At 40.5% G+C, this 26,521-nt stretch overlaps 1 protein-coding gene across 8 annotated transcripts in view; it reads left to right on the forward strand.

Moving 5' to 3' along the window:
* Positions 1–26,521, forward strand: part of SFMBT1 (Scm like with four mbt domains 1) — a 146,697-nt gene that overhangs the window by 44,317 nt on the left and 75,859 nt on the right. Inside the window, exon 2 of one of the 8 annotated variants that reach the window (XM_063661065.1) lies at positions 15,340–15,901. The exons of 6 other annotated variants lie outside the window; for them this stretch is intronic. The gene's annotated coding sequence lies outside the window, so the exon portion shown is untranslated. Of the gene's footprint in view, positions 1–15,339; positions 15,902–26,521 lie in introns of those variants that run through there. One more of the 8 variants, XM_063661066.1, reaches the window with a different exon arrangement.

Consider the following 26,521-nt stretch of genomic DNA (forward strand, 5'->3'; position numbering starts at 1 on the left):
CGTGAGCCACTGCGGCCAACTGGGCTGGGTGATTTCTAAGCTCTCTTGCTTTTGTTATAATTCAGAAATGGCACAATATGTAGTACACATATTTGAACTTTTAATAGGAAAAGCTGAACAACTCCATAGAAAACAGAGTTTAAAACAGGCAGTAATCTTTCGTGTGTGTGTGTGTGTGTGTGTGTGTGTGTGTGTGTGTGTTTGAGACTGGGTCTTGCTCTGTTGCCCAGGCTGGAATGCAGTGGCAGGATCAGTGCTCACTGCAGCCTTGACCTCCTGGGCTTACATATCCTCCAGCCTCAGCCTCCCCAGGTGGTTGGGACCACAGTCATGAGCCACCATACCTGGCAAATTTTTTACAAATTTTTTTTTTGGTAGAGATGGGATCTCCCATTTTCCTATGTTGTCCAGGCTGGTCTCAAACTGCTGGGCTCAAGTGGTCCTCCTGCTTTGGCCTTCTAAAGTGCTAAAATTTACAGGCGTGGCCACCGTGCCTGGCTTTTTCTACACTTGATTCTTTCCTTAGCTAGAGCAGTGTGGTTCCTCTATTAGAAATGAAGAGCTGCTTGCTGGTGGGAGCACAGTAAATGTGAGCTGCCATCTACTTACTACTGGATCCAAGATGCTTGAAAGCAAAACTCTTCTGTTCAGGGATGACCTGAGGATGTAAGAACAATTAAGAGTGATGGAACTTTTTCTTTTTTGAAGAGTTGGAGTCTCACTCTGTCACACAAGCTAAAGTGACACATGATCATGGCTCACTGCAGCCTTGAACTCCTGGGCTCAAGCAGTCCTTCTGTCTCAGTCTCTCTAGTAGCTAGGACTACAGATGTGAATCACCACACCTAGGTAACTAAAAGAAAATCTTTTTTTAAGAGACAGGGTCTCACTATGTTGCCCAGGCTGAAAGAACTTTAATATTTATGTGTACATGTTTATGTAGTGTAGAACCTTCCCTCCCATGTTGATATTATTAATTTGGGAAAGAAAGGGGGTCGATGACCACTTGTAAAGAATTGTGCCCTTGGAATTTTGTGTGGTTCTTTTTTGTTTTTGACTTGTTAGGGAGAATGTCAAACATATATAAAAGTAGACTAAACAGTGAGATGAACATCCAAATATCCATTATTCAAAGATTTCTTCTATAATAAACTCACAGGCAGTGTGGTTTCATCTGTACCCGCACCCCTTTCTTCTTTTCATATTTTTTTTCATTTTAAGCATTTGCAATAACTTATTTACCTAACCACCCGTTGGTAGATATTTGAGTATTAAACCATTAAAAAATGTTGTAATTAATACCCTTTCTTGCTTTGTGGTCTTGTGTGAGTTTTTTAAAGATAAATTCCTAGAAGGGGTGTTGAGTCAAAGAGCATGCATTAGGCATGTTTTAGTTTTTGTAAATTTCCTCCAATTTTGAGATGTCATCACATTGCTTTCCAACAAACCTGTACTAATTTATGTTTTTGCTGAGTTCTCACTTTGTCTTTCACCTAGAATCACTGTTTGCTTTCTCTCTTTGTCTTTTATATATGTGTATGTATGTAATATATGTATATATAGGCATATATATGTATTTATATAGTCCCCTGTGAAACATTTGAGGCTCTATTGCAGACATTATGACTCAGTACTCTTGATACTTTAGTGTACATCTCTAAGAATGAGACATTTTCCTAATGTAATTGTGTGGTCACAATACAGTGACCACACTTTTAAAACTTAAAAAAAATCCCAAATATCAGTTTGTTTTATTGGTAAATATTTTAGTATGCCAAACATTAAGGCCTCTTTGTTTTTGAAACATAAACAAAATACTGTTTTTTTTAATGCTTTCAAAGAGGAAGGCATTGCAAAAAAAAAAAGTGGCTTAAGAGAAAAAACATTACAAAGGGAGGAATAAAACCAAAGTGTCATGTATGCTTAAAGCAGTGAATAAATAAAAACCTAAAAAAATTTAAGAGTAGGCTGGGCGTGGTGGCTCACGCCTGTAATCCCAGCACTTTGGGAGACCAGGGCGGGTGGATCACGAGGTCAGGAGATCGAGACCATCCCGGCTAACACGGTGAAACCCCGTCTCTACTAAAAATACAAAAAATTAGCCAGGCTAATGTGGTGGCACATGCCTGTAGTCCCAGCAACGCACGAGGCTGAGGCAGGAGAATCGCTTCAACCTGGGAGGCGGAGGTTGCAGTGAGCCGAGATTGTGCCACTGCATTCCAGCCTGGGCGACAGAGTGAGACTCTGTCTCCAAAAAAAAAAAAGTAAAAACTTCAAGATGCTTTCATGCCATGGGTCATGGGGTCTCCTTGCTTGGTCTGTAGAGCTTGGGGGTCCCATCAGGCAGAGGGGTGGGCACTCACTGTGCCTCCTACCCTGCTGCTTGGGCGGAAACATAACATGGCACAGGATGAGTGGGGGCTCACCCTCCTCAGGGAGTCATGGCAAGTGGCCACTCATGTGGCCAACTCCCCTCATGACCTTTGGCCAGTGACACCCACAGCAGTGGTTAGGGGCAAGGACACGAACTCCTGTCTTCTGGAGCCTTTGAGCATAGCATCAGGGTGTGGCTTCACCTCTGGAAGCTGGAGGGATACACCAAAAGAGCACTGGCCAAGGCTTTTTGCCTCCCCTGCGATGTCCCGAGCTCCTTGACTACCCCAACGCAATCCGGAAGCAGCTCTCCCAGAATCCAGCCTCCCTGCCCCACCCTGGAATGTAGGGCCAGGTCCAGGACTTGCTGTGGCTCGTGGGTGGCTCCTCCCCGCAGGCCTGGTCAGAGGAGGTGGGGCGTCGGCTCCTTTCCCAGCCTGCAGGCCGGTGTCCACGGCTGTGCTTGGCCTCCTTCACGTAGGGTTCCAGGAGCCCTTGGTGGTCTGCTTATCCACCTTCACCCCGGGAACGCCTTGACCCAGCAGCCAGTCGTGAGGTCCTTGCGCTGTCCGGCTGGCCCTGGCACCGGAACAGGCCGCCGTTGGCGAAGGCCTGGATCTCCATGACGGCCTTTGTACTGGGCCCTTGATCAGCAGACGCCGGCGCAGACCTTGGGCGAAGAGCATGTCCGCGGGCGTCCCCTGCTTACGCATGGAGGACAAGGGGTAAGAGGAGATGGAGGGGCCGAGGGCGGCTCACAGTAGAGCCAGTTTAGTACCCAGCTTGCGCACCAGCTGAATGCTCCCTCCATGGTGGTCGGTGGCCGGCAGGGCAGCTCTGCGGGTGCCAGGCCATCAACAGCCAGGCGATCAACAGCCAGGCGATCAACAGCCAGGCGAGCAGCGCTGCACAGCCGTCACCCCGCAGGCCCTTGCAGTGGTAGCGGAAGACGTGGGCCAGTCAGGTCGATCGGCAGCACCAGCTCCCCAGGGTTGAGGGACAGGGCTGGCCCCCTGTTCATACGCCCACAGGACCCAGGAGATCACAAGCTCGTTGGGGTTCTTCCTGAACTGCCGAGATGGCGAGGAGCAGAACCAGTGTAGCACGAGCAGAACCAGTCCCTTGGCCCAGGTGGGTGGGCGCTGGCGCTTTCTTAGCCATGGCTGCAGCCACCCCTAGGTAGGAAACAGCAGAGACCCTGGAGGGACCCTGCGAGAGCGAGAGCTATGGCTGGGCCCTTCAGCACCTAGGGGAACCACCACGATGGGGGCATGGTGGGTGGGCCTCAGCTTGATGCTGCACCCAGCCTTTACTCTCTCCAGTGCGTCAGCAAAATAATATTATTGATCTACATTTTTTCTTTTCTTTCTTTTCTTTTTTTGGAGACGGAGTCTCGCTCTGTCGCCCAGGCTAGAGTGCAGTGGCGCGATCTCGGCTCACTGCAAGCTTCACCTCCTGAGTTCACGCCATTCTCCTGCCTCAGCCTCCGGAGTAGCTGGGACTACAGGCGCCCGCCACCACGCCCGGCAAATTTTTTGTATTTTTAGTAGAGACGGGGTTTCTCCGTGTTGGCCTCGTGATCCGCCCGTCTCCGCCTCCCAAAGTGCTGGGATTACAGGCGTGAGCCACCGTGCCCGGCCTGATCTACATTTTTTCTTATGAACACTAGAATTTATGCAGAGCTCAGTTCCCATTGTTACACATGCTGTAATTTAAAAAATTTTCTTGTACAACATTGTAAATGTCCTTAATGCTACAGAACTATACATTTAAGGTGATTAGAATGGTAAATTTTATGTGTATTTTACAATAACAAATAAATTTTAAAAATATTGTTTATAGGATCCAATTTACCAACACGTTGTGTTGATATCTTCTCTTTTTTAAAAAAATGTTTTATTGAAGCATGTTTTATATTGTAAGTGACCTGCTTGATGAATTTTAGTAATTGTATAGAGTTATGCAACCATTATCACCATTTAGTTTTAGAACATTTTATCACCCCCAAAATGTGGTCATTTACAGACAATGCATCCCGATTCTGGGAAACCACTGATGTATTTTCTATACAATTTTGCCTTTTCTAGAAATTTCACATAAATAGAATCATCCAATATGTAGTCTTTTGTGTCTGGCATTTTTCATATAGCATGAAGTTTTTGAGATTTATCCTTGTTATTGCATGTATCAGTAGTTTGTTTTTATTGCTGAGAATAATTCCTTTTTTTTTTTTTTTTTTTTTTTTGAGATGGTCTCTTGCTCTGTCGCCCAGGCTGGAGTGCAGTGGCATGATCTCGGCTCACTGCAAGCTCCGCCTGCCGGGTTCACGCCATTCTTCTGCCTCAGCCTCCCGAGTAGCTGGGACTACAGGTGCCTGCCACCACACCAGACTAATTTTTTGTGTTTTTAGTTGAGACGGCATTTCACAGTGTTAGCCAGGATGGTACCGATCTCCTGACCTCATGATCCGCCCGCCTTGGCCTCCCAAAGTGCTGGGAGAATAATTCCATTTTATAAATAGGTAAAACATTTTGTTTATCCATTCACTAGTTGATGGACATTTGGGTTATTTCTAGTTCTTAGCAGTGAACACAAGTAAAGTCTTTGTGTGGCTGTTTTCATTTCTTTTTGGTGATCCTCAAGAGTGGAATTGCTGGGTTGTATGATAAGTCTATGTTTAGCTTTTTTTTTGTTTTTGTTTTTTTTGAGACTGAGTCTTGCTCAGTTGCCCAGGCTGGAGTGCAGTGGCGCGATCTCGGCTCACTGCAGGCTCCGCCTCCCAGGTTCACGCCATTCTCCTGCCTCAGCCTCCGGCGTAGCTGGGACTGCCACTATGCCCGGCTAATTTTTTGTATTTTTAGTAGAGATGGGGTTTCACCGTTTTAGCCAGGATGGTCTCAATCTCCTGACCTCATGATCCACCCGTCTCTGCCTCCCAGAGTGCTGGGATTACAGGCGTGAGCCACCGCGTCCCGCCGTGTTTAGCTTTTTAAGAAATTGCCAAACCATTTTCAAAGTGGCTGTACCATTTTTACGTTTGCACCAGCATTGTATGAGGACTCACTTCTCCATCCTTATTAAATTTCCTATTGTTCGTCTTTTAGCCATTTTAGTTGGTGTGTAATGATACTTCATTGTGGTTTTAATTTGTATTTCCCTAGTGACTAATTATCTTTTCATGTGCTTATTTGCCATTCATATATTTTCTTTGCTGAAGTACCTATTCAAATCTTTTGATTGAAAAATTGGATTGTTGTCCGGGTGTGGTGGCTTATGCCTGTAATCCTAGCACTTTGGGAGGCTGAGGTGGGCGGATCGCTTGAGCTCAGGAACTAGAGACCAGCCTGGGTAACAGGTGAAACTCTGTCTCTACTAAAAAAATACAAAAATTAGCTAGGTGTGGTGGCATGCGCCTGTAGTCCCAGCTACTTGGCAGGTCTGAGGCAGGAGGATCACTTGAACCCAGGAGGTTGAGGCTGCAGTGAGCCAAGATGGTGCTACTGCACTGCAGCCCAGTGACCAGAGGGAGACCCTGTCTCAAAAAAAAAAGAGGATTGTTTATTTTTAAGAGCTTTTTGATATAAATCCATATTAGGTATATGTTTTGCAAAAAATTTTCTTTTTAAGCCTCTGGCTTGTCTTTTTTCTTCATTGTGTCTTTGAAGAGCGAAAGTTTTGTTTTTTTTTTGAGATGGAGTCTCACCCTGTCGCCCAGGCTGGAATGCAGTGGTGTGATCCCAGCTCACTGCAACCTCCGCCTACCGGGTTCAAGTGATTCTCCTGCCTCAGCCTCCTAAGTAACTGGGACTACAGGCACATACCACTGTCCTGGCTAATTTTCGTATTTTTAGTAGAGACGGGGTTTCGCCATGTTGGCCAGGCTGGTCTTGAACTCCTGACCTGAGGTGATCCACCCGCCTGAGCCTCCCAAAGTGCTAGGATTATAGGCGTGAGCTGGGGGGTGGCACCCGGCCTGAAGAGCAAACGTTTTAAACTTTGATACAGTCCCAATTTATTGTTGGTGCTTTTTCTGGTATCATGTTTTAAAGTTATTTGCCAGGCTGGGTGCAGTAGCTCACACTTGTAATCCCAGCACTTTGGGAGGCTGAGGCAGAAGGATCACTTGAGTTTAGGAGTTTGAGACCAGCGTGGCAGCATAGTGAGACCACTTCGACCACTTCTCTACAAAACATAAACAAATTTAGCAAGGCATGGTGGCATGTGCCTGTAGTCCTAGCTACTCAGTAGGCTGAGAATGGGAGGATTGTTTGAGCCCAGGAGGTCAAGGCTGCAGTGAGCAGTGATCGTGCCTATTGCATTCCAAACTTGGCGACAGAGCAAGACCCTGCCTCAAAATAAAAATAAAAATTCTTTGCCAGTCCAAGCTCAGAAAGATTTTCTATTTTCTTTTTCTGGATGTTAAAAAATATTGGCTCTTACATTTAGGTTTATGGTCCATTTTGAGTTTTTATGTATGGTATGAGGTAAGGTTGAGGTTCGTTTTTGTCCATGTGGATATCCAGTTGTTTCTGTACCATTTGTTGAAAATACTGTCCTTTTTCCATTTCCATGGAATTACCTTTGGCATCTTTGGATCTTTTAGTCCGTGAATATGGTATGCCTCTCCATTTATTTAGGTATTTTTTTAGTTAACTAAGCCATATTTTCCAGTTTCAGTGTACAGGCTTTTCTTTTCCTTTTCTTTCCTTTTCCTTTTTTTTCTTGCTTTCTTTTCTTTCTTTCTCTCTTGATGCTACAGTGAATAGATTTTTTTCAAATTGTTTATAAGATTTCATTTTAAATCTCTTTTAACCTATAGTGTCCTTTTCAATTTCTTGCTCTTTTTTTCTTTCCAATTTGTTTGATAAAACCAGGTAGTTTGTCTTAACGGTGTTTTCCAGAGTTTGATTTTGCTGATTGGCTCACCATTGTGGTGGTTAACATGTTCCTCTAGGCGGGGCACGGTGGCTCATGCCTGTAATCCCAGCACTTTGGGAAGCCAAGGTGGACAGATCACCTGAGGTCAGGAGTTTGAGACCAGCCCGGCCAACACAGTGAAACCCCATCTCTACTAAAAATATAAAAATTAGCTGGGCGTGATGGTGCACACCTGTAATCTCAGCTACTTTGGGAGGCTGAGGCCGGAGAATTGCTTGAATCCAAGAGGCGGAGATTGCGGTGAGCCAAGATGGCCCCACTGCATTCCACCCTGGGCCACAGAGCGAGACTCCGTCTCAAAAAACAAACAAACATGTTCCTCTAACTTCTCTATGGTGTTTATAAGCTCAATCAGATTCAAGTTTGATTTTTTTTGGAAGATAGTTCAATAGTTGGTGTTGTGTTCTTCCATTAAGAGGCACATAATGTTTCAGGTTGTCTCTTGTGATTGATGTGTCTCTGTTATTGATGGTCAACACCCAGATCCAGTAATTTAATAGAGAGTCTGTCATTCCTTCATCATTTATTAGCTGGAATACTTTTATAAAAAGAAACTTGTCCTTATCTTCTGTTTTGTGACCAGATGGCACAGTTGTGTGTGATCTCTTTAGTTACAAATGCAATGACTTTGTTAACAAGTGGGTATTTTTTCTAATGTGTTATTTCCCAGTTGAATTGGCAAACAGTTTGAACTTATTAGCAGGTTGAGGATTTGTCTGTTGTTGTTTTCCTCTGCAGTAATGGCTTATGAATAAACCCTTCTGTTGGAAACTGTATGAAAGTGTTCTACTTGTATTATAAAGATGTGCTTTACAGTCATAAACTGTATATATCCTGAATTACTGCTTTATAAGAGCCAATTACAATTGTGACCTTTTCCCAGTGTATTATTTTGTAATGAGTATATAATAATTGATTGCTTTTTTTTAGCTTTGACTTATGATGCTTCTGTCTCTTATACTGTTTTATTGTTATAAAAGGATTTTCTGTTCTTTCCTTGATCTTGTGTATAAATAAGAAAAGTTACAAAATTGACATAAACTATATTGAGCTGTTGCTATTTTACTGTTATTATTTTTCTTTTGTATCTTAACTCTGTTTTCAGAATTTTTGTATGGGATATTTTTTCCCCTTTTTTTGGCTGTCAGTGCATCTGTTTTAAATACTGTCACAGTAACTTTGTAGTGTTTCTACATAGTTGTACCTCCTACCAGGAGTTATATGTAGCAGATGCTTAGCATGGTCAGCGCCAAGTGAATGAATGGGGTCGGGGATAGGGAAGATTGGTATACTAATTGATTAGCCTAGAATTATCCCTTAAAGGTATAGAAATTTACTGCTAGCACATAAAGGTTATGTGTTTTATAAAGTAACTGCTGTGAATATAGCAGGCATTTAAACAGTATAGCAGAACAGCTAGTCTGTGCCAGATGTAATATAGGTCAAATTTTGAAGTAATTTGGTTTAAAATGGACTTTTACGTGTAATATAATGTATAAGATGTAATAGCTTTGCTACAAATAAAAAGTACTGCTCAAGAAACGTGTAACCAAACATGTCCATTTAGCATATGGACTACACAGTGCAAAAACTACATGTTTTTTATGGGGTTTTGGTTGAATTTTATAAATGTTAAGGCTTTTGCATAGAAAAAAATTTTTCCTACCCTTTTTACCCGCTCTATGTGCTATTTTTTGAGCTGTTTTTTAAAAAAACAAAAAACAACTGATACAGCATTATATTTTCAGAAATTGGGAAATCTTTAAATAATTTAGTTTTCTTGGCCCTCTTTTAAATTAAAGGATGAGTATGATAAATAATGAGTGTTAAGACTCCAGTTCTTTCTAAATAGCTGCCAGAACTACTCCTGATCAGTTTCATTCAGACAGAAGTTGCAAGCTCACCACTGTCAGGCACAGTGTAAAATCATAGAGAAAGATGAAGGTGGGGCCCAGACCCTGAGGAGCAGGTAGGCCTGAATCACTCCAGGCGAAATGCTCTTCTAGAGGGTCCCACAAAATGCTGTGGTAGTTTTGAAGGGAGAGAATTGAATTCTGCATGGGAATGTATATTTATTGTTTCCTTTACATTGTGGAGTGTGCTAACCCACCTATGATTTCTCTTAGTTTTTCCTTCTGAAAGATGATCTTCTTTTATAAAATTATTGGTTAGTTTAAGGAAACATACTGAGGAAGGAGTAGTTTTTGTTCCATTAAGACTGATTACCGAGATCTCAATATCAAAGTCTAATTAACTGAGCAGATTTACCCATGACCTGTTTTGCCTAGTCACAGAAATACACGATATAAGGCAGAAATCAAAATCACTTTAACATTTTAATTTATTATTTTTTAAAAATTTTTTATTTTAATTTTTGTGGCTACATAGAGGTGTATATATTTATGGGGTGTGTGAGATGTTTTGATACAGACATACAATGTATAATAATCACATAACGTAAAATAGAGGTGTCCATCCTCAAACACTTATCCTTTGTATTATAAACAGTATTCTTTTGTATTCTGTTTTGCACTGCAGAAAAACTGGAATGTATTTTAGAGGAGGGACTAGGAAGGTGAGGCAACTCAGGACCTGCTTAGGAAGAACAGTTGATGAATGTTAGTTCTCTCAGCTATGTGAAGGGCTATGTGTGAGTGAATGAGCACAGACTCATTCTGAGTGGGCAGCAGCAATGGGCAGAAGCCATAGGGACTCGGCAGCAAGTTAAGGACAGGCTTTGTGGCGGAGCTGCTTAGAAGTGGAATAGATTATCCTAGAAGGTAGTCGTGGGAGTTTTTTTATCCCTGTGTCATTGAGGGTGTTGGAACACAGAAATGGACAACCTCTTCCTCGGGGATGGATGATGTTTTAGTCATTTGTGCTGCTATGACAGAACACCTGAGACTCAGTAACTTATGAATAATAGAAACTTATTTTCTCACTATTCTGGAGTCTGAGAAGTGCAAAATCAAGGTGCTGGCAGATTTAGTGTCTGGGGAGGTGCCATTCCTCATTGATGGTGCATCCTCATGTGGTAGAAGGTGGAAGGGAATGTGAGAGCAAGAAGGGGCAGGCAGCTCTCAGAAGCTTCTTATAATGGCATTGATCCAATCACTTCCTGAAAGGCCCCATGTCTTAATACTGTCATATTAGGGATTAACTTTCAACGTGCAGGCTGGGCGAGGTGGCTCACGCCCGTAATCACAGCACTTTGGGAGGCCGAGGTGGGTGGATCACCTGAGGTCAAGAGTTCGAGACCAGCCTGGCCAACATGGTGAAACCCCGTCTCTACTAAAGATACAAAAATTAGCCAGGCGTGGTGGCACCTCCCTGTAGTCCCAGCTACTCTGGAGGCTGAGGCACGATAATTGCTTGAACCCAAGAGGTGGAGGTTGCAGTGAGCTGAGATCGTGCCACTGCACTGCAGCCTATGCAGTAAGAGCGAAACTCCATCTCAAAAAAAAAAAGAAGTTTCAGCATGTGAATTTTGGGTGGGATACAACATTCAAATCACAGCAGGTAGGGAAGAATTCTCTATAAAAGCACTGTAGGGTAATGGAGAGCTGTTGTTATTTGTGGAAATGTTGGCACATGGGAATGGTGTGTATAACAGAACTGCTGAGGACCGTTGGACTGGGTGTTACTTATTAAAGTTTTTTCTAACTTTTAGAGTCACCAGCCTCAGTTATTCAGTGAAACAAAGAGCAATTTTAAAAAATCATCCGGGCAGCTGGCTTAATGTATGTAAAGGTGCAGTGCTAGGTATAGTTGCTGAAGATACTATGCAGACGTTTGCAAATGAGACAGTAATGTGGGTGTAAAGTAGTTATTTGGGAAAAAATGAGCAAACAAAAAATGTTTATATGTTGAACTTCATTACTAATCATTTGAAGTGAAAAAATTATTCTCTTTATACTTCACCCCACCATTAATATCTCTCCAAAATTGCAAGGTTGACATCACTCCATAGTAGTCATGTTTGTTCATTAAGTTTATTTCCTTGCTTTATGCATAATGTCTGAATTCCCAAGGCCGAAACTCCTTAGTTTTGATAATAGTATTTGTTAAAGTTGAGAAAACTTTTCCTTCCTTCCTTCTTTCCATCCATCCTTCTTTCCTTCTTCTCTCCCTCCCTTTCCTCTCTTTCTTGCTCAACTTTTTCTTGATGTTTTCAAATATTAAGGTGGCTCTTTGAAGTTTAACTGTCCAATAGTCTGAATTTGTTTGATGTTTTGTTAAAGATTCCGAGAAAAGTAGTATTCTGGTGTTTGAATGGCTTATTGATTTTTTTTCTTTAAAGATTGCTTTGAGATGAAATTGAAGTAAACTTAAGACTTTGCATAGTTAGATTTGACGTTAAGTCTCTTCAAGCATTTGGTTTTGGTTTCCAAGTCAGGAAGGACTGAGTGTTCTGTCATCTGACTCTGTGTCACAAAATTCCAAACTTGATGTGGCTGAGCCTGTGATATTCTTCAAAATACCATTTTGGAGGAATTTAATGTGAGTTAAACAACTGAGTCCAGTTGTCTTTTATACTTTAATAGAGAATAATACTGCATTTATCTCACATCCTATAAGAGAAAACTGAGGAAAAACCTTTTAATGACTTTGGGTGTATGCTTTGAGTTATTTTTACCTTTATGATGATGTTTTTCCTGAGTGAGTGGTTGTGTTTTGACCAACTAAGCCCATTTATTTTTTGAACAGTTTAAATGCAACAATTGAAATAACAACCCCTCCCAAGAAAAATCCTAAAAGACAACTAGCCTTTGGAATATATCCGAACAGTTTTAATAGATGGAGCTGGAAATTTTTTCCCTTTGAAGGAGACATTAGTAACCAATTGTCTGCCTCAAGCCTACCTTTTGCGTTGTTAATTTGCAAATAATGAAGTTTTAAATTCTTGTCGGCCTGTTTGGATGACTTCAGGCACCTGTCTGTTTCAATGATAGTTTTGTCCAAGACTGAAAGAAATTATACATTATGTAAACACTATTTTTTTCTTTTTCTTTTTTTTTTTTTTTTTTTGAGATGGAGTCTAGCTCTGTCACTAGGCTGGAGTGCAGTGGCGCGATCTCGGCTAACTGCACCCTCTGCCTCCCGGGTTCAAGCGATTCTCCCAGCCTCCCAAGTAGCTGGGACTACAGGCACGCGCCACCATGCCCAGCTAATTTTTGTATTTTTAGTAGAGACAGCATTTCACCGTGTTAGCCAGGCTATTCTCTGTCTCCTGACCTCGTGATCTGCCCACTTCAGCCTCCCAAAGTGTTGGGATTACAGGTGTGAGCCACCGCACCTGGCCTTATTTTTTTCTTATAAAACATGAACATTAGTGGGAATAGTTTTATGGAAGGCATGTTTCTTTCTTTCTTTCTTTTTTCTTTTTTTTTTTTTGAGATGGAGTCAGGCTGGAGTGCAGTGGCGCAATCTCAGCTCACTGCAAGCTCTATCTCCCAGGTTCACACCATTCTCCTGCCTCAGCCTCCCAAAAGGCATGTTTCTTATAACACATGAAAACATGACCATTAGTAACATAGTATTATTAAGGATTGAAAATAATACCAATAATTTTGTACTAAGCGCTGTAAAGTGGAATTGGTAAGTCCTAATCTTAGAAAACTGGCCACCTTTGTAATATTGCATTTAAGTTCACAAAATAATAAATTAGTGGTAGGAAAGAAACCAGATTATTTTTAAGGAAAGAATAGAAAAGTGGAGAAAAGAAATCAGGAAGAGGAATCTTTCTGTTTAACAGGTACAGAAATTTAACCAAAAATTTCTATATATTTAACATAGATACTTTTGGTTTTCAGAGAATGTTTACATATGTTAGATTAAAAGATGTGGGGGTACTGAAATCTATAAAAACAACTATTAAGGTGTGACTAGGGTCTAATACTAACCAAACAGAAGGCTGCCAAGTGTCCTGCTGCGCTTTGGAAATAACAGGTAAGTAAGTAGACTGCTATTCTGCCAGTTAGGGTTTGGGTTTTACATCTTGCATATGAGTCTGTTTAGATTCCTAATTAATTATCATAACCTAGGCTGTTTTTTTCTCATGTCTATTTAACTTTTTGTGCCAAATTATTTTACAGATTTAATGTGTTATGTAGTACATCTCTAGTAGTAACCAGAGATTTACTCCTTTTTTGGAAGCACTTATTTTAAAAGCTCCTGAAGAGTTGTTTTGTGTTCTAAATAATTTATACTTTTTCTAAATAACTAATACTTGTTCCTGCTATCATTTGTTTTTAAATGTTCAGCATGCCTCTTAGGTATTGGCTCAGTGTGTTGCAGCAGACATTCACCATTGTGTTTCCCCGAGGATACCCTCGCAGCAGCATTACCCTGGAGTTGGGAGGCGTTCTTGAGGGACAGGTTCTTGAGGGACTGACCTGTATGGTTGCCTGTTGTGATTTTTGAGGGGTGGTAGCCTATCCAAAAGTTCTCAATATTTATAACTGATAATCTAGTTCTTACAGGGCCTTAAACTTAAAAAATTCCAGTGAATTAGTTGTACAGCATATGTGTCTATAGTCTAGGCATCTTTAAATTCTAACATAGAGCTTTTGAAAATGCTTGTATGTTTAATGTAACAATACAAAGCAGCAAAATCCCCAGAGCATCCTGCCTTATAATCACAAGTTAAAGTTTGGTGAGTGATTGGACCTCCCAAGGGTCTCTCTAAGTTAACTTCCCCTCAGCTCTCTTCTGGGTTGAGGCAGAGCCTCTTACTGCCTTGGGGAAAGACTTTGTTTTTTATGCTTTCCTGATGATTCTGACGTTTTTGATGATGGCTGTTTATTACACTGATTTTTTTTAGCCTTTTGGCTAAATTCAGTGTTATTCCATTCTTAATTCAGTGTTATTCCATTCCATTAAAGAATTAATAAGGAAATATGTTGTAATTTAAAAATGTGTACTGTATCCTTTCATATGAATTAATCTGTTTTAGGGCCCTACTAGAATAAGGTTTTAGAAGCTTATAGATGGCAGCATCTGTCTAGGTGCCATCCAGACTCTTGGTTACTCACCATTCTAAGTAGAACAGTATGGAACTTAGAAGATAAATGAATGAATGAATAAAACAACTTGAGTGTAGATCATCTAGGGCCATCACTCTATGGTATAAGACATACCTCACAATTATCCTTGTATTTTCTGAGCTCCAAGAAAAGCCCCAGAGCCCAGAAAGACTAAGGAGCAGGCTCTGGAATCAGATGAGGGTTCAAATGCTGCCCCTGCTCCTTCCTATCTACAGTCATGCATGGCATGATGGTGTTTCAGTCAGTGGTGGCCTGTATATATGACAGTGGTCCCATACAATTATAATGGAGCTGAAAAATTCCTATGGCCTAATGATGATGTAGTAGCCATCCTAAAGTCATAGTGAGATACCTACTCGTATTTGTTGTGGTACTGGTGTAAATAAACCTCACTGGCAGTTGTATAAAAGCATAACACATATAGTTATGTACAGTACATAATACTTGATCATAATAAATAACTGTGGTTTATTTACTGTAGTTTTTAATCATTATTTTAGAGTATATGCCTTTTACTTATTAAAAAAAAAATTAACGGTAAGCCAGCCTCAGACAGGTCCTTCAGGAGGTATTCCAGAAGGAAGCATTGTTATCAAGGAGATGGCAGCTCCATGCATGTTATTGCTCCCGAAGATCTTCCAGTGGGACAGGATGTGGAGTTGAAAGACAACAATATTGATGATCCTGGTGCTGTGTAGGCCTAGGCTGTTGTGTTAGTTTTTAACAAAAAGTTTTAAAAAGTAAATAAAAAGTTAATAGAAAAAAGTTATAGAATAAGGATATAAAGAAAAAAATATATATATATATTTTGAGACGGAGTCTCACTCTCGCCCAGACTGGAGAGCAGTGGCACGATCTCGGCTTACTGCAACCTCCACCTCCCAGGTTCAAGCGATTCGCCTGCCTCAGCCTCCTGAGTAGCTGGTATTACAGGCACTCGCCACCACACCCTGCTAATTTTTTTTTTTTTTTTTTTTTTTAGCTCTGTCACCAGGCTAAAGTGCAGTGGCGCGATCTCGGTTCACTGCAACCTCCGCCTCCCAGGTTAAAGCGATTCCCCTGCCTCAACCTCCCGAGTAGCTGGGACTACAATCACCTGCCACCATGCCCGCCCGACTAATTTTTTTTTTGTATTTTTAGTAGAGATGGGGTTTTGCCATGTTGGCCAGGGTGGTCTCAAACTGCTGACCTCAGGTCACCCGTCCACTTCGGCCTCCCAAAGTATTGGATTACAGATGTGAGCCATGGCACCCGACTGAAAAAATATTTTTGTACAGCTATACAGTGTTTGTATTTTAAGCTATGTGTTATTACAAGAAAGTAAAAAAAATTTTAAAAATCAAAAAGTTTATAAAGTTACAGTAAGCTAAGGTTAATTTTTATTGAAGGAGGAAAAGTATTCTTAAAACAAATTTAGTGTAGCCTACATGTACAGTGTTTAGAAAGTCTACAGTAGTATACAGTAATATCCCAGGCCTTCACATTCACTCACCACTCACTGACTCACCCAGAACAACTTCCCAGTCCTGCAAGTTCCGTTCATGGTAAGTGCTCTGTATAAGTGTTCCATTTTTTTATCTTTTTTTTTTTTTTTCCTGAGACGGAGTCTCACTCTGTTGCCCAGGCTGAAGTGTAGTGGCATGATCTCGGCTCACTGCAACCTCCGCCTCCCAGGTTCAAGCAATTCTCCTGCCTCAGCCTCCTGAGTAGCTGGGACTACAGGCGCCCACCACCACACCGAGCTAATTTTTGTATTTTTAGTAGAGACGGGATTTCACCATGTTGGCCAGGCTGGTCTCAAACTCTTCACCCCAAGTGATCTGCCCGCCTTGGCCTCCCAAAGTGCTGGGATTACAGGCATGAGCCACTGCGCCTGGCCTCATTTTTTATCTTTTATGACATATTTTGACTACACCTTTCCTATGTTTAGATACACAAATACTTACCATTGTGTTACAGTTGCCTACAGGTTTGTAGCCTAGGGGCAATAGGCTGTACCGTATAGCCTAGGTGTATAGTAGGCCGCACCATCTGCGTTTGTGTAAGTACACCCTATGATGTTCGAATAATGACAAAATTGCCAAACAACAAATTTCTCAGAACATATCCTCATTATTAATCGATGCATGACTGTATATGAACTGACATGTTAACTTTTCCTCATCTGTAAAATGGAGTTATCATTGTATGAGTTAAGCAGAATAGCTAGGATTAAATAAGAGACCATTAAAAAATAATAAACACTCAACTATTAAGCTTACCATGTGTTGGACAGTGTTCTGTGTGCCTAATTACTTAGTATACAATACATAAAAAGTTCCAGGCACATACATAGTAGGTACTCAAATCTTTTCTTTTTTCTTGATAAATGGTTAACAAGCATTTGTTCTATTGAAATGAAGTTTCTGATCTGTGACTTGACACGAGAAAGCTGAGAAACAGCAACCGTGAAATTACAGAATAATTTCAAGTCTTTTCATAACTGAACATAGTCTTTTCCTATAATCTTTCTATAATACTATTGGAATTGGTACGTTTTGACAGTGCTTGTGTTGGTGAATCAGATAGCTCCTGATTTAATCAGAACAAAGACATACTGTTTCAACATGTGCTCATGTTACTGGCTACCATAAATAAAGCATTTAATTGATGAAAATGTAACCATATTTGAACTCTGGAAGAGCTACCGTTCCAGCCTATAAGATAATATAAGGATAAAGAAATGATTTTAAATGCTTTTGACTTATTTTGGTACAGTGAAGGGTAATTTCAAAACTGCAATTTAGTTGTCTTGGTATCTGGCAAAAAGGAGGTGCTCAGTATCCTGGTACTAATCAGTAATTGCTAAGGAAGCAGGGCTGTGAAGTGGTCATACTTAGCCAACTGTGGACCAGGGATTTTATAGGGTGGTCAGCCTGAGATTTCCAAACTCATTATAGTATGAATCATTACAGTATGAAAAAATATATATATATTCATAATATTTAGTATAGTATTCATTATATATTATAATAATATATATTACCTATATTCAATATCGTATTCATTATAGTATGAATTTTTAAAGATTATTTATGCCTGAGATTATTGAAAGACATGCATTAAAGAAAGCTAGAAAATTTGTCATTGAAGTGCCTGTATTGGAAAGTATATGGGTGTTGAAATTGGAATTTTAAAAAATAAAGCAGCATAAATTACTGAATTGCTATGGGGAAATGCCTTCAAGGCTGACTGGTAAACCTAGAGAAGGTGAAATGTAAGATGGGATTGAAACCGACAAGGAGGTTCCCAAGGGGCAAAAAAAAAGAATTGGCCCCATTCTTGCTGTCTAAAAGAGTTTTTTATGATGTTCAGATGAAGCATCGTGGGTGAAAAAAAGCTTATAAATTCGAGACACTACACAGATAAGGGGTGTAATAATTATACTTTTGTTGATTGAAAACATTTTCCTGAAAACTCCAAGAGCAAACCTTTAGTGGTGAGAGAAGTAATCATATTGCCCTATTTTGCACTGAAGCTCATCATAATTTTTCTTCCTCAAACCATTCCTACTTCAGACTTCCCTTTTTGCATAAGTGTCAGTTCTGTCCTTCCAGTTGCTTAAGCCAGAAACTTCAGTCAGCCCAGATACTGCTCTTTCTCTCATACCCCAAATCCATCTTACATCTTCCTCCACATTTTCACTTCTCCTGTCCTGGACCTAGTCACCAACACCTTTCACATGGATTATTCTGTGGTCTTTTTAATTGGTCTTCCTGCTTCTGCTCTTGCTTTGTTCTCACATAGCTGCAGAGTGAGCCTTTTAAAAGATAAATCAAATTATGTTCCTCCTCTGCTCAGAATCCTTCAATGGCTTCCCCAAAGCCAAAATCTTCACAGCAGCCTGCAAGTTCATATAAAATATGACTCCCTGATAGCTTCCTGAGTTCATCTCCTAGCATCTCTGCTGTGATCATTTTGTTCCAACCACTGTGACCTCAGATACGCCACACAAGCTCCCACTTCAGAGACTTTGCTCTTTTTGTTTTTCTGCCTTGAATATTCTTCCACACGTACCCACATGGCTCCCTTCCTCATTTCCCTCTGGTGGTGTTTCGTGTTACCTCAACACTAAGACTTTGATCACTCTGTTAAAAGTAGGACTCCCTGTCCTCCTCCCTTGTTCAGTTTTTTTCTCCTAACATTTGTTTTCATTCAACACACATATTATAGTTGACCCTTGAACAACACAGGGGTGTTGACCCCACACGCAGTTGAAGATCTGCATATAACTTTTGACTTCTCAAAAACTTTACTAATAGCTTACTGTTGACCAGAAGCCTTACCAATAACATAAGCAGTCAATCAACACGTATTTTATATGTTATATATTACGTACTGTTTTCTTACAATAGAGTAAGCTGGAGAAAAACTGTTACAAAGAGAATCATAAGGAAGAGAAAATATATTAATATTGACTCTTCACTGAGTGGAAGTGGATCATCACAAAGGTCTTCATCCTTGTCATCTTCACGTTGAGTAGGCTGAGGAGGAGTAAGAGGAGAGGTTGGTGTTGCTGTCTCAGGGTGCCACAGGTGGAAGAGGGGAGGAGGCAGAAAGGAAGGCAAGAGGGGCAGGTACACTTGGTGTAACTTTGCAGAAATACATTATAATTTCTCTCTGAATGTTTGCTTTTTCTTTTCTCTAAAACTGTTTCTATATGGTATCAACTCTTCTTCCACTGTTTGCCTTAGTTTCAGTGCCATATCATAGAGGGCTTGTGTCATAAAAGCAGTCCTGAGTAATCCAAACCCTTCTGCCAGATTGTCAATGTTGATTTATTTTCTGGCACTGCTTCTTCTACATCTTCTTCCTTATTGGCACTGGTTTTGGAATTATTCATTTCCCTCAAGTCGTCTTCTGTTAATTCCTCTGGTGTGCTGTGTATTAGCTCTTGAATTTCTCCACGATCTATATCTTTTTTTTTTTTTTGAGGTGAGAGTCTTGCTCTGTTGCCCAGGCTGGAGTGCAGTGCCGCGATCTCAGCTTACTTCAACCTCCGCCTCCTGGGTTCAAGCGATTCTCCTGCCTTAGCCTCCTGAGTAGCTGGGATTACAGGCATATGCCACCACGTCCGGCTAATTTTTGTATTTTTAATAGAGACGAGGTTTCACCTTGTTGGCCAGGCCTGTCTGGAACTCCTGAACTCAAGTGATCTGCCCACCTCGGCCTCCCAAAGTGCTGGCATTACAGGCGTGAGCCACCGCGTCCGGCCCATGATCTGTATCTTAACCCTTCACCTCCGACCTTTTTGGCCGTATCTGCAACCTCTTTCATGATTTTCGTGATTGGCTCTGTTGTCAATCCTGTGAAGTTATGTAGGACATCTGGACACTTTTCTCTAGCAGGAGTCTATTATTTCAGGCTTGATGGCTTTCAGGACTTTTTCTATAACAATGGAATCTTCAATAGTGTAATCCTTCCAGACTTTCATGATGTTCTATCAGGGTTCTCTTGCATGGTGTTGACAGTCCTTTCCATAAAGGAATGTGTGTAATGAGCCTTAAAGGCCCTTATGAACTCCTGATCTAGAGACTGAATTGGAGACATTGTGTTTGGGAGCAAGTAGACGCCCTTCACCACTTTTGGTGTTGAACTCATGGGGTGAGTTGAACTCATGGGTGGCTGGGGGCATTGTCAAATATCAAAAGAACTTTAAAAAGCAGACCCTTACTGGCAAGGTACTTCCTGACTTCAGGGACAAATCATTGATGGAACCAGTTCAGAAAAAGTGTTCTTGTTGTCCAGGCCTTAATGTACAACCAAAAGACTAGCAGCTGGCTTTTATCTTTTCCCTTCGAGGTGTGGGGGTTAGCGGGCTGTCCTGATTACAAACCCAACTGCACTTGCTCAAAATAGTCAAGTTAGCCTATCCTTTCCGCCCTTAAATCCGGGTGCTTTCTTCTCCTTACTAATTAATGTCCTTTGTAGCACATTTTCCCCCAAAATAGAGCACTTTCATCAGCATTAAAAACCTGTTCAGGTTGGGTGCAGTGGCTCATTCTTGAAATCCCAGCATTTTGAGAGGCCAAGATGGGAGGATTGCTTGCGCCCAGGAGTTCCAGACTAGTCTGCTCAATGTAGTGAGACCTCATCTCTGCAGAAAGGTAAAAAATAATTAGCTGAGCATGGTGGCACATGCCTAGCTACTAGGAAGGTTGAGGTGAGAGGATTGCTTGAGCCTGGGAAGTGGAGGTTGCAGTGATCCGAGCTCATGCCACTGCACTCCAGCCTGGGTGACAGAACAAGACCCTGTCTCAAAAAAATCCCACAGAAACCTATTCAGGTGGAAATCCTTTCTCCTCAATGATTTTCTTACTGGCATTGGGGAACTCATTTGCTGCCTGTTGGTCAGCAGAAGCTGCTTCTCCTATTAAAGTTTTAAAGCCAAACCACTTTCTAAAATTATCAAACCATCCTTTGCTGGCATTAAATCCTTCAGCTTTAGATCCTTCACCTTTTTTTTTTTTTTTTTTCTGAGATGGAATTTCGCTCTTGTTGCCCATGCTGGAGTGCAGTGGCACGATCTCAGCTCACTGCAACCTCTGCCTCCCAGGTTCAAGTGATTCTCTTGCCTCAGCCTCATGAGTAGCTGGGATTACAGGCATGTGCCACCACGCCTGGCTAATTTTGTATTTTTAGTAGAGATGGGGTTTCTCCATGTTGGTCAAGCTGGTCTCAAACTCCCCACCTCAGGTGATCCACCCGCCTCGGCGTCCCAAAGTGCTGGGATTACAGGCATGAGCCACCGCGCCCGGCCTCCTTCACCTTTCTTTTACTTTAAGTTGTCATATAATGACTTTGCTTTTTCTCAAATCATATGAAAGTTTATAGGTATGCCTTTCGACAGCAGTCATGCACCCACATAAAAGCTGCATTTTCAACATGAGATAGAAACATAATTCACACAAAATGCGAGGTTTTTGCACCTGTTGGCGTAGCTGCAGTGATGGCTTCACAAATTTCCTTTGCTTTTTTTTTTTTTTTTTAAACAATGGTCCTTATGCTGGATTTACTTATCTTGAAATGGAGGCAGCTGGAGCTGTAGACCTCAATCTATTGTACATATCAAGCAATCCAGCTTTTTCTTATAATGTCACCACTTCTCTCTGCTTCTTGAGAGCACATCCAGCATCTCTAGTGGTACTTTCTATGGGTCTTAGGGTGTTATTAAATACAGTACTGCACTAAGCATCATGAAAAATGTGTAAGAACCATGGGAGATCACTTTTTATTGTGATATTATTTATGCATTTTACTGGAGAGACGAACTGCTCACGTGGAGATGATTAGTGTCATACAGCATTTTAGGGAGATAGTCGCAACACTTGAGCTCAAGGCAATAGCAACAAGAGATAGCTGCAAAATGATTGCAGTAGTGCAATATGTACTACACTTAATTTTGTGTAGTTATGATGTAAAACTACATCTTTAGGTTTGTTTACATTTCTCAGGACTGGGAATGACACCATGTACAGTCTGTGTTTGTATAAGTTTTGATAATTTTTAACTTTTAATAATAGATTTGTATATATTTTAAAGTGGTAAATGATAAAATAGACTAATAGGTACATGTATTTTATGCATTCACAACACACCTTTTTCTTAATTTTTTGATATTTTTAAGCTACATGGTTTGTCTGCAAGTTTTTTCAAATTGTCATAAATCTCCAAAAATTTTTCCAAGATAGTTATTTTTAAAAATCTGTAAGTGGACCCATGTAGTTCATGCCCATGTTGTTTAAGGCTCAGCTGTATTTATTTTATTGCTGGCTATCTATACACTTTAGATTATGAGATTCGTGAGGGCAGGTTTCAAAATATTTCTTCACCTAGAACAAATGTGGTGTGGCGATAATAAGTGCTTAGTACATATTTATTGACAGAATTCCATGACTGTTCATAGTATCACTACTATTGATTCATAAAGCCTCCTTTAAATAAAATAACTACTATTCACTGTTAATATAAGTTCTGGTGAATGTCAATACTAATTTAAGCACTCTGTTACTAATGGTGGTAAGTGCCATACTATAGTTTGCAGCTTCCTTTGTAGTTGAATGGGGTCTTGTGACCGGATTTTAATTAATGGAATGTGGGTGGAAGGGGCGTACCACTTTTAGGTCTGTCCCATGAAAACCTCCCATGTGTGATCCCCTACAGTGAATGATTTGTGAAGACTTTGTTGACGGTGGTAGAGCTATGTGGCGGAAGGCTTTTGGCTTCATGAATAATCACATGGTGGAGAGTTGCCTACTGATTAGGAACACCTGTTTGGACTTCATCTGAGTGGGAAATACATATCTGTTGGATTAAGCAATTGAAAATTGAAATTTATCTGTTAAAGCATAGCATTACCTTAACTGATACAAACCAGTAACAGCCAAATTATTTTCTTTCTCCTTCTGTTGCATATCCTAAGGGTAACCCAGATATCTTGTCTTTTTTTTTGTCATTGGCTTCTGTATTTGAAATGTTATTTAAAAGTGCAGTTGTGTCCTTGAATATAAGTACCATTTTTATAGTTTTACTGAGGTATATTTCACAGACCATGAAACTCACTTATTTAAAGTTTACAGTTAAATACTTTTTTTATTCACAGAATAGTACAACTCTCACCACAGTCTAATATTAGAATGTTTTAATACCTCCAAAAGCAACCCTGTACATATTAGTAGTCGTTATTCATTACCTTTTCTCTACCAGCTCTTGGCAACCACAATCTACCCTCTGACTCTGTGAATTTGCCTATTCTGGTCATTTTATATAAATGGAAGCATATAATATGTGGCCTTTAGTGTCTGTCTTCTCATGTACAATATATTCAAGGTTATCCTTGTTGTAGTATGTATTCATACTTCATTTCTTTTTATGGCTGAATAATATTCCATTATATTAGATATATTACATTTTACTTATCCATTAATTGGTTGATACATTTGATTTGTTTCTATTTTTTGACTATTATACATAATGCTATGAACATTCATGAACAAGTTTATGTTTGGACATATGTTTTCATATGTCTTGGGTATATATTGAGGAGTGAAATACTGGGCCATATGGTAACTCTATGTTTAACATTGAGGAACTGCCAGACTGTTTTCCCAGGTGGTTGCATCATTTTACATTCCCACCAACATTGCCCTTACGTTTTGTTACCACCAGAGGAGTAGGGTCACCTGGTAAGTATGGTTCCTTAAGGACTATAGGTCGGGGGTGCTCACAGAGGTGCGTGGGGGTGGCAGGCAGTGTGAGGTTGACCTCTCTCCTGCCTCTTCTCCTTCTACTTGTTCTTGCTTGCTTACTTGGCACCAATACCCTGGCCTCCCTGCTATTCCTAGAACATAGCTCACTCTCACATGCTCTCTCTTTAGGCCCTTTGTGCTGGCTTTTCCCTCTGCCTGGCATGCTCTTTCCTTCTATAGCTCCCTCAAGTCTTTGTCTGTATGTTACCTTCTCAGTGAAGCCTCCTTTCTCTCCACCCGATTTAACCACCCCACACTGTCATTCCTCCCCAGCTCTATCACTTACGACATTTAGAAAAAGTATTATACTTTCTTCCTTAAAATATAAGCTTCATGAAGGCAGAGATTTTGGTCTGTTTTCTTCACTGATATATCTCTAATTTTTTTTTTTTATTGTGCCCGACACATAGTAAGTTTCCAGTAAATATTTATTGAAAGAATGAATAGCTTTCCATGTCAATAAATGCATTTTTTGTCTTAAAATTTTAAATCACTGAAGTAAACATATGAGTACATTTTTATCTTAAAAAGTTTACCCAATACAGTTAAAACAAACACTCCCTTTTGCGCTGCCCCTGGATCTCACTTTCCTGTTAATGATTTGGATGTATTCTTCCTGACCATGTTAAAGGTATCTGCACATATATATGTGTACCTATAGAAATATGTAGTTTTGTTTTTGTTCAGTTTTATATAGATACAGGTTATATGTATATGTCTATATAAAACCACTATCCAAATCCAAAGCTTATTTCATCACCCCAGCATAAACTTTACGCTTACTAAGCTGTCTTATTCTTTTTAACTTTCATCTTATGGATGTGCCATTATGTATTGATTGACCCTGAGGTTTCCAGTTTTTTCTTTTCTTTTTCTTTTTCCTTTTTTTTTGAGATGAAGTCTCACACTGTCGCCTGGGCTGAAGTGCAGTGGTGCGATCTCGGCTCACTGCAACCTCCGCCTCCTGGGTTCAAGCGATTCTCCTGCCTCAGCCTCCCGAGTAGCTGGGATTACAGGCACCCGCCACTAGGCCTGGCTAATCTTTTTGTATTTTTAGTAGAGATGGGGTTTCACCATGTTGTTCAGGCTGGTCTCGAACTCCTGACCTCATGATCCACCTGCCTCGGCCTCCCAAAGTGCTGGGATTACAGATGTTAGCCACTGCTCCCGGCCTCCAGTTTTTTCTTAATACAGGCATTGCTCAAGCAAACATTTTGGTTCTTGCTACTTTGTACACATGGGGATGTTTCTCTGTTTATGTCCTGAAATGAGGACAATTTAAACTCTTTCTTTGAAATTGTTGTGCTACTTTTTTGCTTGTTGTCTCAGGATATTTTTCTGAAATATATTGGAAATGGAACTGGTGGGTTGTAGAGAACGCAAGTTAAAATTTTGATAGAATAAAATTTCTGTCTAAAAGGGCTATATCCATTTGTGCTCCTGAACTGATAATGACGGCTTTCATTTCTCCATGTCTTCAACTATATTCAGTGTTACTAATCTTTTGTTTTTGCCAATCTGGGTGAAAAATAAAATTTTAGCTGTTGAGGTTGAATATATTTTCATATGATTACCAGTCATTCCCTACAATTATCGTTCATATCTGACCTTTTAAAAAAATGTCCATGTTATTAGGTTTGGTCTTTCTTATTTGCCTAATAGGTGCTGTTGTTATGGCTGTTAATATTTTGTCTGCTATATATGCTGGAGATAGTTTTTTTTCTGTAGTTTGTTTTTTAAATTTGATTATGGTTCTTTTGCCAGTTGAAAGTTTTAAATGTGTATTTACTCAAATGTATCCATTTTATGGCTTCCTTGCTTAAGGAAATCTATGCTATTCCAAGGCTATAACCATATTCACATATGTTTTCTTTTAATTTCTTTGGAATCTTCTTTTTCATGTTTTTCTCTTTTAATTCACCTGGAATTTATTTATGTGGCAGCATAAAGTAAGGTTCTAATTTTTTTTCCTCCCAAAATGGATAGCCAGTTCTTTAACACTATTTGTTTGTATCCTTTCACGATTTATATGGAATGCCCTCTTAATCACAAACTGCACTCTCATAAAATTTGATCTATTTTGTTCAACTTTATTTTACTTTTTTGATGTTTGTCTTTTCTTATGCTAATATTACACTATTTTGATTTAAGAAAATTTTTTTTTGTAGAGATGGGATCTCACTATGCTGCCCAGGTTGGTCTCGAACTCCCAGCCTCTAGTGATCCTCCTGTCTCATCCTCCCAAAGTGCTGGGATTACAGGCATGAGCCACTGTGTCTGGCCTAATATTTTGATAGAAGGAACTTGCCTCATGTCATCTTTTACAAAAATGTAGCTGGATTGTACATTTTCTCTTTTAGATGCATTTCATTTTATTTTTTGTTTTTTTTTGGACACGGTCTTGCTCTATCACCCAGGTTGGAGTGCGGCGGCATGATCTTGGGTCATTACAGCCTCTGCCTCTCAGACTCAAGCAATTCTCAACTTCCTGGCTGGTTGCGCCGTGGCTCATGCCTGTAATCCCAGCACTTTGGGAGTCTGAGGCGAGAGCAGATCACCTCACCTGAGGTCAGGAGTTCGAGGCCAGCCTGGCTAACATGGTGAAACCCTGTCTCTATCAAAAATACAAAAAGTAGCCGGGCATGGTAGCACACACCTGTAATCCCAGTTACTCAGGAGGCTACGGCACGAGAGTTGCTTGAGCCTGGGAGGTGGAGGTTGCAGTAAAACGAGATTGCGCCACTGCATTCCAGCCTGGGTAACAGAAGTAGACTGTCTCAAAACAAACAAACAAACAAATCTCAGCTTCCTGAGTAGCTGGGATTATAGGCATGTGTCACCACATTTAGCTAATTTTGGTTCTTTAAATTTTTCGTA

The sequence above is a fragment of the Pongo pygmaeus genome, chromosome 2 (assembly GCF_028885625.2).
Source record: "Pongo pygmaeus isolate AG05252 chromosome 2, NHGRI_mPonPyg2-v2.0_pri, whole genome shotgun sequence".
Classification (NCBI taxonomy): Eukaryota; Metazoa; Chordata; class Mammalia; order Primates; family Hominidae; genus Pongo; species Pongo pygmaeus.